Below are 15,560 nucleotides of genomic sequence, written 5' to 3'. Positions count from 1 at the left end.
CACGGTCCCTACAGTCAAACATGGCGGAGGTTCCCTGATGTTTTGGGGTTGCTTTGCTGCCTCTGGCACTGGACTGCTTGATTGTGTGCATGGCATTATGAAGTCTGAAGACTACCAACAAATTTTGCAGCATAATGTAGGGTCCAGTGTGAGAAAGCTGGGTCTCCCTCAGAGGTCATGGGTCTTTCAGCAGGACAATGACGCAAAACACACTTCAAAAAGCACTAGAAAATGGTTTGAGAGAAAGCACTGGAGACTTCTAAGGTGGCCAGCAATGAGTCCAGACCTGAATCCCATAGAACACCTGTGGAGAGATCTAAAAATGCTAAAAATGGCAGTTTGGAGAATGCACCCTTCAAATATCAGGGACCTGGAGCAGTTTGCCAAAGAAGAATGGTCTAAAATTCCAGCAGAGCATTGTAAGAAACTCATTGATGGTTACCGGAAGCGGTTGGTCGCAGTTATTTTGGCTAAGGGTTGTGCAAGCAAGTATTAGGCTGAGGGTGCCAATACTTTTGTCTGGCCCATTTTTGGAGTTTTGTTTGAAATGATCAATGTTTTGCTTTTTGCTTCATTCTCTTTTGTGTTTTTTCATTTAAGACAAATTAAATGAAGATAATAATACCAAAGAATTTGTGATTGCAATCATTTTCAGGAAGAAACTGAGTATTATCTGACAGAATTGCAGGGGTGTCAATACTTTTGGCCACAACTGGGAGAACAGGGGGGAGGGGGGGCACGAAAGAATTACAGTTAAGGTTGGGCACTCTAATTGTGAATATAGTGGAACCTCAGAATATGACCGCGCTGTTATTGAAAATAAATCTATATACAAAAACGAACATTGATTTTACCGCCATATTGTGACGATATGCAACTTTGATGGTCGCAATACTATGAGTGCCCCTATAACAATACAGTAATGCTTAAGTGCCCACTTTACATTTAATAATGTGCCCTAAGTTCCCTTATGTACTGCTCCATTATACACAGTATAGTGAGCTCAAAGCTTCATTATCCACAGTATAAGGCCCCCACAGCTCCCCTATACACAGTATGATGATTCTATAACTCCCCGATACACCATATGATGTTCTCACTGCTCCCCTTTACACAGTATAATGCTGACAGAGCTCCACTATAGAAAGTATAATGCCACCCAGAGCTCCCCCATATACAGTGTAATGGGCCAACAGCTCCCATATGCACAATATGCCTTCACAGTTCCCTATAAACAGTATGATGGGCCCGCAGCTTCCGTCGAACAGTATGATGTCCCTCACAGTTACCCTATCCACAGTATGATGGGGCCACAACTTCCTTATACACAGTATGATGAGCCCAAAGCTCCCTTATCACAGTATGATGAGCCCGCAGCTCCCTTATACACAGTATGATGGGCCCGCAGCTCCCTTATACACAGTATGATGGGCCTGCAGCTCCCTTATACACAGTAAGATGAGCCCGCAGCTCCCTTATACACAGTATGATGAGCCCTGCAGCTCCCTTATACACAGTATGATGGGCCCGCAGCTCCCTTATACACAGTATGATGGGCCCGCAGCTCCCTTATACACAGTATGATGAGCCCGCAGCTCCCTTATACACAGTATGATGGGCCCACAGCTCCCTTATACACAGTATGATGAGCCCACAGCTCCCTTATGCACAATATGATGGGCTCAGAGCTCCCTTATACACAGTATGATGGGCCCGCAGCTCCCTTATACACAGTATGATGTGGCCAGAGCTCCCTTATACACAGTATGATGGGCCCGCAGCTCCCTTATACACAGTATGATTGGCCCGCAGCTCCCTTATACACAGTATGATGGGCCCGCAGCTCCCTTATACACAGTATGATGTGGCCACAGCTCTCTTATACACAGTATGATGGGCCCGCAGCTCCCTTATACACAGAATGATTGGCCCGCAGCTCTCTTATACACAGTATGATTGGCCCGCAGCTCCCTTATACACAGTATGATTGGCCCGCAGCTCCCTTATACACAGTATGATGAGCCCGCAGCTCCACTATACACAGTATGATGTGGCCACAGCTCCCTTACACACAGTATGATGGGCCCGCAGCTCCCTTATACACAGTATGATTGGCCCGCAGCTCCCTTATACACAGTATGATGAGCCGCAGCTTCCTTATACACAGTATGATGGGCCCGCAGCTCCCTTAAACACAGTATGATGAGCCCGCAGCTCCCTTATACACAGTATGATGAGCCCGCAGCTCCCTTATGCACAGTATGATGGGCCCAGAGCTCCCTTATACACAGTATGATGGGCCCGCAGCTCCCTTATACACAGTATGATGGGCCCGCAGCTCCCTTATACACAGTATGATGGGCCCGCAGCTCCCTTATACACAGTATGATGGGCCCGCAGCTCCCTTATACACAGTATGATTGGCCCGCAGCTCCCTTATACACAGTATGATGAGCCCGCAGCTCCCTTATACACAGTATGATGGGCCCGCAGCTCCCTTATACACAGTATGATGAGCCCGCAGCTCCCTTATACACAGTATGATGAGCCCGCAGCTCCCTTATACACAGTATGATATGGCCACAGCTCCCTTATACACAGTATGATGGGCCCGCAGCTCCCTTATACACAGTATGATTGGCCCGCAGCTCCCTTATACACAGTATGATTGGCCCGCAGCTCCCTTATACACAGTATGATGGGCCCGCAGCTCCCTTATACACAGTATGATTGGCCCGCAGCTCCCTTATACACAGTATGATGAGCCCGCAGCTCCCTTATACACAGTATGATGTGGCCACAGCTCCCTTATCACAGTATGATGAGCTCGCAGCTCCCTTATACACAGTATGATGGGCCCGCAGCTCCCTTATACACAGTATGATGGGCCACAGCTCCCTTATACACAGTATGATGGGCCCGCAGCTCCCTTATACACAGTATTATTGGCCCGCAGCTCCCTTATACACAGTATGATTGGACTGCAGCTCCCTTATACACAGCATGATGGGCCCGCAGCTCCCTTATGCACAGTATGATAGCCCGAAGCTCCATGTCATGATTTGGCAGTCTGCAGTCATACACTGTGTTCCAAATTATTATGCACAAAGAGTTTAGGAGTGATAAGGTTAGAATTTTTTTGTTTGTCATTTAAACTCATTCATGGTGATGTGTGTCAGGGCTCTTTATATCACTGAAAGCAATTGCAGATAACTGTGCAAATTAGTTTGGCAGGTGTGTCCAAATAAAGGCAAGACTACTTAAGAAGGCTCCTCCACATTATTAAGCAGCCTACATTTTTGGCCAAAATGGGAAAGAAAAAGGATGTGTTGGCTGCTGAGAAGCAACAAATTGTGGAGTATTTAGGTCAAGGCATGACTACAATCAACATTGCCAAGACACTTCATCGTGATCATCGCACAATCAAGAAGTATGTAGCTGATTCCCAGCACACACGTGTGCGTGCTGGTAAGGAAAATTGGAGGACTCTTTCCAACAGGCAATTGCGTAAGGTTAAAAGAGCAGCTGCAAAAATGCCTTGTCATAGCAGTAGACAAGTTTTTGAAGCTGCTGGTGCCTCTAACGTCCCCAGAACAACAAGATGCAGGGTCCTTCAGAGGTTTGCAGCTGTGCGTAAGCCAACCTGTCGACCACCTCTATCCACTGCACACAAGCAGAAACAGCTCCAGTGGGCCAAATGATACATGAAGACTGACTTACAAACTGTTTTGTTCTCTGATGAGTGCCGTGCAACGCTCGATGGTCTAGATGGATGGAGTGGAGGATGGCTGGTTGATGGACACCCCATGAAAACACGGCTAAGGTGCCAACAAGGAGTAGGTGGAGTAATGTTTTGGGCTGGAATCATGGGGAGAGAGATTGTCAGCCCCTTTATGATCTCTGAAGGGGTAAAGATGAACTCCATAATTTATGTGGAGTTTCTAAAAAAACACTTCCTGCCATGGTTCAAGAGGAAGAACCGTGCTTTCCGCAGCAAGATCATTTTCATGCATGATAATGCACCGTCTCATGCTGCAAAAAAACACATCTGCATCTCTGGCTGCTATGGGCATAAAAGAGGTCAAACTTAAGGTGTGACCACCATCTTCCCCTGACCTCAACCCCATTGAGAACCTCTGGAGCAACATCAAAAGGAGTGTCTATGATGGCGGGAGGCAGTTCACATCTAAGCAACAGCTCTGGGAGGGTATTCTGTCCACATGCAAAACAATTGAAGCAGAAACCATCCAAAAACTGACAAATTCAATGGACGAGAGAGTTCAGAAGCTTCTTTAGAACAAGGGGTCCTATGTGCAAATGTAACATCACCTAGAATAAAGTTTTCACTTGAAAACTGTTTGATTTCATTTTGTTATAAGCTGATAATGCTTATAACTTCACAATTGATCATTTTTTTGTTCAAAATTAAATAAAAAAGGTTGAAAACTCTGCTGTGCATAATAATTTGGAACATGCATTTTGAGTGTTTATTTTTTTTAAAAGATACTCTTTTCATAGGCAGTTTGTGCCAAAACATTGCAATTATACTAGAATAGTAGATGACTGGAAAATAACAATGACTGCAATTCAGATAGGTAATTGTTATGATCTGGTGGCCTAGGAGCAGCATGAGACGGACTCTGGAGAAGGTGGTCCCTGTACTGACCGCAAACCCTGAACCTAGCAGCACAACTAGAAGTAGCCGTGGGGGGTACCTGACACTCCCTAGACCCCTCGGCACAGCCTAAGATCTAACTTCCCCTAAAGACAGAAACAGGAAACCTATCTTGCCTCAGAGAAAATCCCCAAAGGATAGATAGCCCCCCACAAATATTGACGGTGAGAGATGAAGGAAATAACATACGCAGAAATGAAATCAGATTTTAGCATAGGAGGCCATACTAGCTAAAAAGAAAGAATAGAACAGAGTACTATGCGGTCAGTATAAAAACACTAGAAAATATCCACCACAGAAAATACGAATCACCACATTTGACTAAAGACATGGGGGGTATATCTGCAACTCCAGAGACACAGCTCAGCTGCAAAAAATCCTTCACAGACAAAGCTGAACAAGACAAAAACATGAATATGCACAAAACTGTAAGGTCCACAGCAGGTGGACAGCAAAAAGAAAGCAAGGACTTATCTTTGTAGAAAAGCACAGCAAACTGGAGAGACCAACAGGGAAGTGAATCCTTCAAAAACAATGGACAACTGGCAGGGACTAAAGAGTCCAGCAAGGCTATATACCCCAGTCAGTTTTGCAATTAGTAGATACACCTGTCCAATCCTGCAGTCCAGTCACAACTGCATTACCCTCTACAACCACCGGAGGGAGCCCAAAAGCTGAATTCACAACAGGTAATTTAGAGAAAATATGAGGAAATATTATTTGCATAATAATTTGGAACACAGTGTATAAAGTGACTGCAGACATTTATTCCAAGCCTTTATCAACTTTATAGTATTAAATTGCTTATTATTAAATTATTAAAGCACCTCTCTAGCAGGGTTTTTTTTTCCACCGTTGGAGTTGTGTTTTAAGCGCAAGTCCCCGTCCCCGGTCATTTACTCATCCTCCGGCGTATTCACTATTTTGTGTCACTGCTGCAGTCCCACAGCTCAAACTTGTGAGCACAGCTTCTGACTGGCCAGAAGTTAGAAGCTATGTCACAAGCGCTCAATGTAAGACTATGAGGTTATGTGCCTACGTTGAGGATTCGTGTGCGGATTTTTCCGCACCGTTTTTGCAAAATCCACAGGTAAAACGTGCTGCATTTTACCTGTGGATTTACCGAGGATTTCCTGCATTTTTTTGTGAGGATTTCGCCTGCGTTTTTACACCTGCGGATTCCTATACAGGAGCAGGTGTACTGTAAAATGCTGCGGAATCCGCACCAAGACTTGAAATGCTGCAGAAAATACAACACAGCGTTCCCGCACGATATTTTCCACACTATGTGCACTGCAGATTTGATTTTCCATAGGTTTACATGGTACTGTAAAGTCAGAAAAATCACTGCACTCGTATGATTTTCAGATGCATAAATTGAAAAGTTTATTTAAATTGAAGAGGATGAGATACTAGGCGAATTCGCCTAGTATCTCATCCTCTTCAATTTAAATAAACTTTTCAATTTATGCATCTGAAAATCATACGAGTGCAGTGATTTTTCTGACTTTATGACATATGGGATTAAACATCCCGTTCACTAGCACCGTGGACTATACTGATTGAGTGCTAGCTTTGATTTCTTCTCTACAGTTACATGGTACTGTACACCGCATGGAAAACTGCTGTGAATCCTCAGCGGCCAATCCGCAATGTATGCACATAACCTGAGAGTGAGAAAGAGGCCAGAACATGGCTCCCATAGACTCACATTGATTAGTGACCTCTGCGCTGCTCTATGAAACACTGGAGCAGCGGACAGGTAAAAAAAAACTGAAGGAGACAGAGCCGAGCAGAGACAAAAACAGATGAAGACGCCAGAAGGTGAGTATCAGACAGGGAGCAGGGGGACTTAGATTTTCAGCACCGCTCCAGCAGTGAAATAAAAAAAAATGCTGGAGTGGTGCTGTAAATGTGATGCAGCTCTTGGCTACTATATGGGGGCTTTGTATACTAATACTCATAAAAGACCCAGGTAGTACGTATCAAAAGCCCCCTACCCCCCATCTCCAGCCTCCCCAGACAGCAAATATTACATGCGATGGATCACATATAATATCATAGCAAAACATTATAATATTCGGCCCCCATTGGCCTGTCCCCCCTCCCCCACTTCAGCCCCAATGCCCCCATCAACTCACATCCACTCCCTCAGTGCCCTGTCCCACTTCACCCACCTTCAGCCCCCACAACACCTCCATTGTCTCACATTTACCCCCCAGTGCCCTGTCTCCCCTCCTCCACTTCAGTACCCAATACCCCCATCATCTCACATCCACCCCCTCATTACCCTGTCCCCCCTCACCCACTTTCAGCGCCCACAATACCCCAATGGTCTCACATTCACAACACAGTGACATACCTGAATTTAATAAACCTAAAATGTTCCATCCCCACTTACTGATAAAGTTTGCAGGCAGGACCAGGAAGTGTCTAGGTAAAATGCAAGGTGTGGGCACTAGGACCCAGCGTGCCTGAGCCAATCCCAGCGTGCACAGAGTGAAGAATTCAGGAAAACTGCAGCCGGGGAAAAGCTTCATGATCAGGTCAGACAGGCGAAACCATTCACTGCAGGAGGGAGACTGCAGCCGGCCACTGTGCTAATAGCCAGCTTGCAGAGTCTCCGTCAGATGGGAGCAGACATTATACTGCTCTCCTCCTATGCTATGTTCTGCCTCGACACAGAAGTGGCCCTGGCTCCCGGTGGGCCCCTTCATGTGACACGGCCCAGGGCCATGGCCCCCTCTGCCCCCCCCAGTAGCTACGCAGGCAAGCAGCCACAGTCCCCGCCCACAGGCTGTGCTTCAATCACAAGTAGCTCGTCTTCCCAGGGTGGGGCCGCTCACCCCTTCCCCACCCCGTCCCTCAGTACTTCACTAATAACCGGACGAGTGTGTGAGGAGGCAGCACCGTGCCCGGCATCCCCGTCGCCTTCTGCTGGTGACACAGCCTCATGCTCATGGCTAGTACCCGGTACATCTGACTGCAGGGGGTGGCGCCGCGATGCCGCCCCCTGTTTTGAGGGACTGGATGCCACATGAGGCGAAGTGCTCAAATTGCCTGATTATTGGGCCGCCACTGGTTATGCTAACCCTGAGCGGGCTTATCTCCATTAATACAAGGACTGTGCCTAGTGCTACTGTTTTGTTTTGCGGTTTTGCCTAGAGGGCCGTGTTTACTTTTTGCTTCACCTTGGTTTATGCTGCATCTAATAAACCAAGGACATTCCTAAAGCTACAGTGTTCCTGTGTCTACTCTGTGTACAGTTGAGTGAGGCGATCTACCACAGGTGGTGTTAGAAGTGCGGGTAGCGTTCCCAGTGAACACGTGTGATGGCTACAAGAGGTACTGCATGTCCTGGGTGAAGGAGGCCGCAAGCCAGCGTGTAACTTCAGGCAAAATGGAGGACCTGCTCAAACTTTTAAAAAAAAAAAAGTATGTGAGAAGTTACTGCCAGAGCAGTGGGCGGAGGTGCTGGCCCCCTATCTAACTGGTGAGTCCCAAAAGGCTTATTATGACATGGCATTACAAGATGTGCAGGAGTATACCAAACTAAAAATGGACATTTTGGCACGCGTGGGAGTCACTATGTCATTCAGAGCACAAAGGGTTCATCACTGGGCGTATTATGGGGACAAACCGCCTCAATCCCAAATGTTTGATCTACTGCATCTTGTGCGAAAATGGCTTCCTTCACTCCAGCCCAGATAGTCGAGAGGGTTGTCATGGACAGATTTGTTCACTCCCTTCCTAGGCCTGTGAAGACCTGGGTTGCCCTGGGAGATCCCCGGACTGCGGACAAATTGGTGGGCCTAGTGGAACAGTAAAAGGTGATCGAGAGGTCCATAAGAAAGCTGGGACATATAGCCACCCTCTTGTCCTCCAAAGAGATGGACTGCAGCCTAGGGAGGCGATGCTCCTACTATGCCTATTCCACCTGCAGTGCCGACTATCAGCCCAGTGAAGGGCCATAGGCTTGTCCCGTGACATTAAATGAGATGTGGTGTCAGGATTCATGGACTCAGGAGGTTTGGTAACCCTTACAAGGGCCACACTTCCCCACTAGTTGATCCCAGGAAAACACATGGGCATCCGCTGTATCAGCGGTGATGCCAAGGACTACCCCATTGCCAGAATAACGATAAAAACAAATTGTGGTACTGACTCCCATGCGGTCAGGGTAGTCAAAGACTTGCTACACCCGGTGATCAATCGGCTGGACTTTAGCCTGTTCTTGGACTTGTGGAAAAGGCGAGGGTGCCCATTAAAGTAGACAGGAGCCAGTTCACTAATGAAGAATCCCCATCGCAGTCAGAAACAGAGGAGATCCCCCTGTGTGTCCTTGCTGGTGACGAGGACAAGACAGTGACCAGTTAGGCTGAGATTCCTGAGTTGGGGGTTCGTGAAAGGAATTTTGGGACTGCCCAAATGCAGTATCTTACTTTCTCACCGTTCGAGCTGTTATATGGACGGCACACTCGGGGACTTCTGGACATTGCACAGGAGACCTGGATAGCGGAGGTAGCACTCCACCGAAGTGTTATAGAACATGTGTCCCAGAAGCATGATAGGATTGTGATTGTGATGCAGATTGTGAGGGAGATCCTCTTCCAAGCACAGCATGACCCCGCAGCACTCTGACCAAGAGTCTTATCGCTGATAAGTACCTCTGTGTCGGTCATCTGTGTGACAGCGTGGAAAATACCATAGAAAGCTGGTAAAAACGCAGAGACTCAGCAAATCCGCAGAAAATCCGCAAACATTTTTAAACCTACGTTTTTGCTGCGGATTTGACTGACTACATTGAAGTCAATATGAGGAAAATGCTACAAATATGCACAAAAAATTTACATACTGCAGAAAAAATGCACTGCAAATACTCAAAGGTAATTTGCTGATCATGTGCACAACACTTCAAGATTATCATTAAACTAGATGGTGGCCCGATTCTAACGCATCGGGTATTCTAGAACATGTATGTATGTATATAGTAGCCACATAGTATATAGCACAGGCCACATAGTATATAGGAGTACTACGTGGCCTGTGGTATATACCATGTGGCTTCTATATACATACATACATATTGTAGAATACCCGATGCATAAGGCTGGGTTCACACTTTGCGGTTTTTACCGCGGAACCGCCACGATTTTGATGCTGCGGGTCCGCAGCAGTTTCCATAGCGTTTACAGTAACATGTAAACCCTATGGAAACCGCAAACCGCTGTGCACATGCTGCGGGAAAAACCGCGCAGAAACGCAGCGGTTTAAAACCCGCAGCATGTCACTTCTTTGTGCAGAATCGCTGCGATTCTGCACCCATAGGAATGCATTGAACCGCTTACTTCCCGCATGGGGCTGTGCCCACGTTGCGGGAAGTAAGAGGCTAATGTGCGGTTCCTACCCGGGGTGGAGGAGAGGAGACTCTCCTCCAGGCCCTGGGAACCATATTTGGGGTGAAAAAAAGAATAAAAATAAAAAATCATGTTATACTCACCCTCTGAAGTCTCAGCGCTGCACGCGGCCGTCCGGTCACAGGGTTGCTGTGCGACCAGGACCTGCGGTGACGTCGCAGTCACATGACCGTGACGTCACGAAGGGTCCTTCTCGCATAGCTTCTTTGGAACCGGACCACCGGGTGCAGCGTCGAGGAGATCCGGACATCAGAGGGTGAGTATAACCAATTTTTATTATTTTTAACATTACCATTGATGCTGCATTTTGCTGCATATGCAGCATCAATAGTATAGGCGGAAACCCACAGCGGTAACTGCAAAACAAACCGCGATAAATCTGCAGGGAGAACCGCAGTTGTTTTGCAGAGGGACACCGCAAAGTGTGAACATGGCCTTAATATAGGCCATGCAGTAAATAACACAGCCCACGTAGTATATAACACAGCCCACACAGTATATAGCAGCCACGCAGTATATAGCAGCCACGCAGTATATAACACAGCCCACGTAGTATGTAACACTGGCCACGTAATATATAGCACAGCCCACATAGTATCTAACAGTGGCCACGTAGTATATAGCACGCAGGATAGAACACAGCCACGTAGTATATAACACTGCCCACGTAGTATATAGCAGCCATGTAGTATATAACGCAGCCCACGCAGTATAGAACACAGCCCACATAGTATCTAACACTGGCCAGGTAGTATATAGCAGCCACGCGGTATCTAACACAGCCCACGTAGTATTTAGCAGTGTGGGCACCATATCCCTGTTAAAAAAAATAATTAAAATAAAAAATAGTTATATACTCACCCGCCGGGATCCAGCGTAGATCCAGCGAACCTCTGGCGATTTGCGCATGGGTGCCGCCATCTTTCGTTCCCAGGATGCATTGCGAAATTACCCAGATCACTTAGCGGTCTCGCGAGACTGCTAAGTCTTCTGGGTAATTTCGTATGCATCTCTTGGAATTGAAGCTGGCGGCAGGCGCGAGCGCATCGTCGGACTACGGAAGGTGAGTATAGCAGATTTTTTTTAATTATTTTTAACATTAGATCTTTTTACTATTGATGCTGCATAGGCAGCATCAATAGTAAAAACTTGGTCACACAGGGTTAATAGCAACGGTAATGGAGTGAGTTACCCGCGGCATAACGCGGTCCGTTACCGCTGGCATTAACCCTGTGTGAGCGGTGACTGGAGGAGAGTATGGAGTGGGCGCTGACTGCGGGGAGTATGGAGCGGGCGGCGGCCATTGATTGCAGGGGAGTAGGGAGGGATTAATCGGCCTGTGGACGTGGCTGATTGGTCGCGGCAGCCATGACAGGCAGCTGACGAGACCAATCAGTGACTTGCATTTCCATGACAGACAGAGGCCGCGACCAATGAATATCCATGACAGACAGACAGAAAGACAGACAGACAAAGACCGACAGACGGAAGTGACCCTTAAACAATTATATAGTAGATTAGTTTGCTTAAGGATTACATAGCATTTTTGGCCCATATCTGCATGGCAAAAAAGCAGCGAAAATGCATTAAAAACGCACCGTGTGCACGTAGACATCAGGCTTCCAGCCTGCTTAGTGTTTCTCTGGCTAGGTAAGCGTCTTCTGCTCCTGTTTGGTTTAGTGCATTCCTGTTTTGACGTCCTTGACGTGACCTCTCTCCTCTGACCCTGCTTGGCGATCATTCCTACCTGTGGACGTCATCCCTTCCATGGTACCATCCCACTTGGTCCTATTGTAAAACCAGATCCCTACACAGGGGTAAAAGGGTAATGGGATTTCTCTGGAGTCTGCCAGACTGAGTGGCTTGTGCATGGCCGCCATCAGGGCATTACTGCCCTTACTGCTGTATGGGGCCCGGTGACCAGCAGTACACAGAGGGGCCTGCAGTTCCGGGGCCCCGCTTATGTTCTGCTGTTCATCGGGCCCCATCCTGCAGCAAAGTTGTGCACGCTGTGGCGCACACGTCGGCCCTGGAGCTTTCCCAGAGCTGTGCATGGCCGTCTTACCTTGACGGCTGCGCAGCTCCTGCTCCCTCCATCTTCTATGTACTTCCTGTCAGGTGACGGCACATACGCGATGACGTCATCGCATATGTGCCGCCCGACATGTACCGGACGCTGGAGGTAGAGCCGCGCTGCTGGGGAACGTCTGTGAGGTAAGTATGCAAAAAAAATTTGTTTTCTGTACAAAATGAATTAAATGGGTGAGGGGAGGAGGAGGAATTGCACATGATGACAGGGGAAGGAGTAAGGGGGACTGCACATGATGTGGAGAGGGGGATTAAAGGTGGACTGCACATGATGTGCGGGCTTAAGTGGGACTGCACATGATGTGGGGAGGGGGTTAAAGGGTGACTGCACATCAAGTGGGGGGTTAAAAGGAACTGCAAAGGGTAACTTGGGGGTAAAGGGGACTGCACATGATGATGTGGGGATGGGGGTTAAAGGAGGACTGCACATGATGATGTGGGAGGTTAAAGGAGGACTGCACATGATGATGTGGGGAGGGGTTTAAAGGGGGACTGCACATGATGTGGGGAGGGGGTTAAAGAGGGACTGCACATGAAGTGGGGGTTAAAAGGAACTGCTAAGGATGACATGGGGTAAAGGAGACTGCACATGATGTGGAGGGTTAAAGCTGGGACAGCACATATATATATATATAGTTATTAAGGTTGAAGGAAGACTATAAGTCCATCTAGTTCAACCCATAGCCTAACTTAACATGCCCTAACATGTTGATCCAGAAGAAGGCATGGGAGTAGGGAGGGATGATGATGTGGGGAGGGGGGTTAAAGAGGGACTGCATATGATGATGTGGGGGGTTAAAGGGGACTGCACATGATGATGTGGGGAGGGGGTTAAAGTGGGACTGCATATGAAGTGGGGGTTAAAAGGAACTGCAAAGGATGACATGGGGGTAAAAAAGACTGCACATGATAAAGTGGGGGAAGAGACTGCACATGAAGTGGGAGAGGGGACAGGAGACTGCAAATGATGAATTGAGAGTGAGGGAAGAGGGACAGCAATTGAATTGAAGGTGGGGTGGGGAGAGCAAATGATGATCGGGATAGAGCAAATGATAATTAATTTTGAGGGAGGGGAAGTAAATGATGTATTGAATGTGGGGGTAGAGCTGTTGGTAATGAATAGAGGGTGAGAGAGAGAAGACATGAAAATGAATTGGGGTGGAAGGGGCATGTAAATATAATGAATTGAGGGAGCGGGAGGTACATAGTGGGGGGCGTTGAGTATGCAGTGACTGGTAATGAATTGGGGAAAGAGTACAGGTGCTGATTAATTTATATATTTTTTAGGTGGGGAAAGTGGCTATGTATAGCTAGAAGGGGCTCAGTGGCGTATAATTTATATTTGGAAGGGTGGGTTGCATAATAACCAATTATGTATTAATGGTGGGTGCATATCTGTAGAAGAAAGGGAAAAAAGAGGGGGATGTGTTCTGGAAGCTGTGCGCTAGGTAACTGTGTTATTTTATGCAGAGATGAGTCCTGGCTGGAAGAAGTGATGGCGGTCTGGGCTGCATGAAAAAGAAAAGCAAAGATGAAGGACTTCAGCTATATACATCACTGGTGAGTCAGTGTGTTATATGTACACTGACACTATACACTGTATACTCTGTACAGAGCTCCTATGTATAATGTTACTGGTGATCACTGTATTACCTGTACACTGACACTGTATACTATGTACAGAGCTTCTGTGTATAATGTCACTGGTGATCACTCTATTACCTGCACACTGACAGTAAATACAGAGTTCCTGTCTTTAATGTCAATTAGTATGGTGTTTTGTTTTTATTAACGATCAGTATTGTAGCATTCAGTCACTGTGTGGTCTGGTCATGGTGTGGTTGTATTTGTTCCTTGTATGTGCTATTATTTGGTCACATTGTGGTGGTAATATGTGGTCTGGTCATGGTGTGACGGTATTTGTCCCTTGTCTGTTGTATTAATGGTCATTTTTTAAAAATGTATGTGACTCAATCCCTTAAAGAAAAATGCATAAAAATATATTTATATTTAATAGGTTAGAGTAGAGTAGGGTCTGGCCAAAAAAAGTCTACCATGTCGTGGTGGCGGCTTAAAAATTCTTTTGGCCAGAACGGAAGCTGCTGGCAATATATGTGATCTGGTGTTTGATGGGAACTGTTAATATCTGATTGATGAGGACGTGGTGGAGAAGTTGAGTTTTTCCAAGAGTGGGCGGTGGGACTGTGGAAGGTTCAAAGGGTGGAGGCGGGGCTGGTTTGGAGCCTGGGCGGAGTCTCAAGGGGGCCCGAAAATGTTGCCAGTATGGGGCCCCGAAATTGCTAGTTGCAGCCCTGGGCTTGTGCCAAGTCTATCCGAGGCAACCTTTTGAGACTGTGGCATTAAGTAGACGTTACAACTACTACAAAATACTAGCGATTTTCTGCTGTCTTCCTTTCACTATGCTTTCCCTTACAATCTACCCTAAATGTAGGGTCATACTTTTGCCCAGCTGCTACTGTACACTGATACTTCCTGTCTGGACGTACACAGATACTGGCTGGTGATGGGTTTATGCCGCTTTACAAGAATACCATTATTTATTGTAAATAGCTACGGAATACAGTGGGGAAAAAAGTGACCTCTGTCATTGCCTACAAAGGATATATAACAAAATATTGAGCTGAACTTTTGTTAATGACCAAATACTTATTTTCCACCATAATTTGCAAAATAAATCTTGCCAAATCAGACAAGGTGGTTTTCTGGATTTGTTTTCTCAATTTTGACTCTCATAGTTGAGGTCTACCTATGATGTCAATTACAGGCCTCTCTCATCTTTTTAAGTGGGAGAACTTGCACAATTGGGGGCTGACTAAATACTTTAAGGGTATGTGCACACGTTGTGGATTCTCTGCGGATCCGCAGCGTTTTTGTGCGGTGCAGAAACGCTGCAGATCCGCAATTGATTTACAGTACAATGTAAATCAATGAGAAAAAAATGCTGTGCACACATTGCGGAAAATCTGCTGCGGAAACGCTGCGGTTTAAAAGAAGTAGCATGTCACTTCTTTTTTGTGAATCTGCAGCATTTTTGTACCCATTCCATTATAGAAAACCTCAGGGGTAAAAAACGCAGCAAATCCGCAAAAAAAAAACGCAGAAAAAACGCACAAAAATGCGGCGGAACCGCACAAAAAACGCGGTGTGTTCTCTGCCAGGAGAGGCAGAATCCGCACCAGAAATTCCTAAGCCTAATCCGCAACGTGTGCACATAGCCTAATAATTCCCCACTGTATGTTGGTGCTATATAATAATATTTTAATTATTAACCTTGGTGCAAAACATAGATACCATTAATTATAATGTATATGTGCCTTGGGTCTAGCATCATAGCAATGCTGCTCTTCTTAAAATCAGCC

This window comes from Ranitomeya imitator, chromosome 1 (assembly GCF_032444005.1).
Source record: "Ranitomeya imitator isolate aRanImi1 chromosome 1, aRanImi1.pri, whole genome shotgun sequence".
Lineage (NCBI taxonomy): Eukaryota > Metazoa > Chordata > Amphibia > Anura > Dendrobatidae > Ranitomeya > Ranitomeya imitator.
This window is presented reverse-complemented; position numbering follows the sequence as displayed.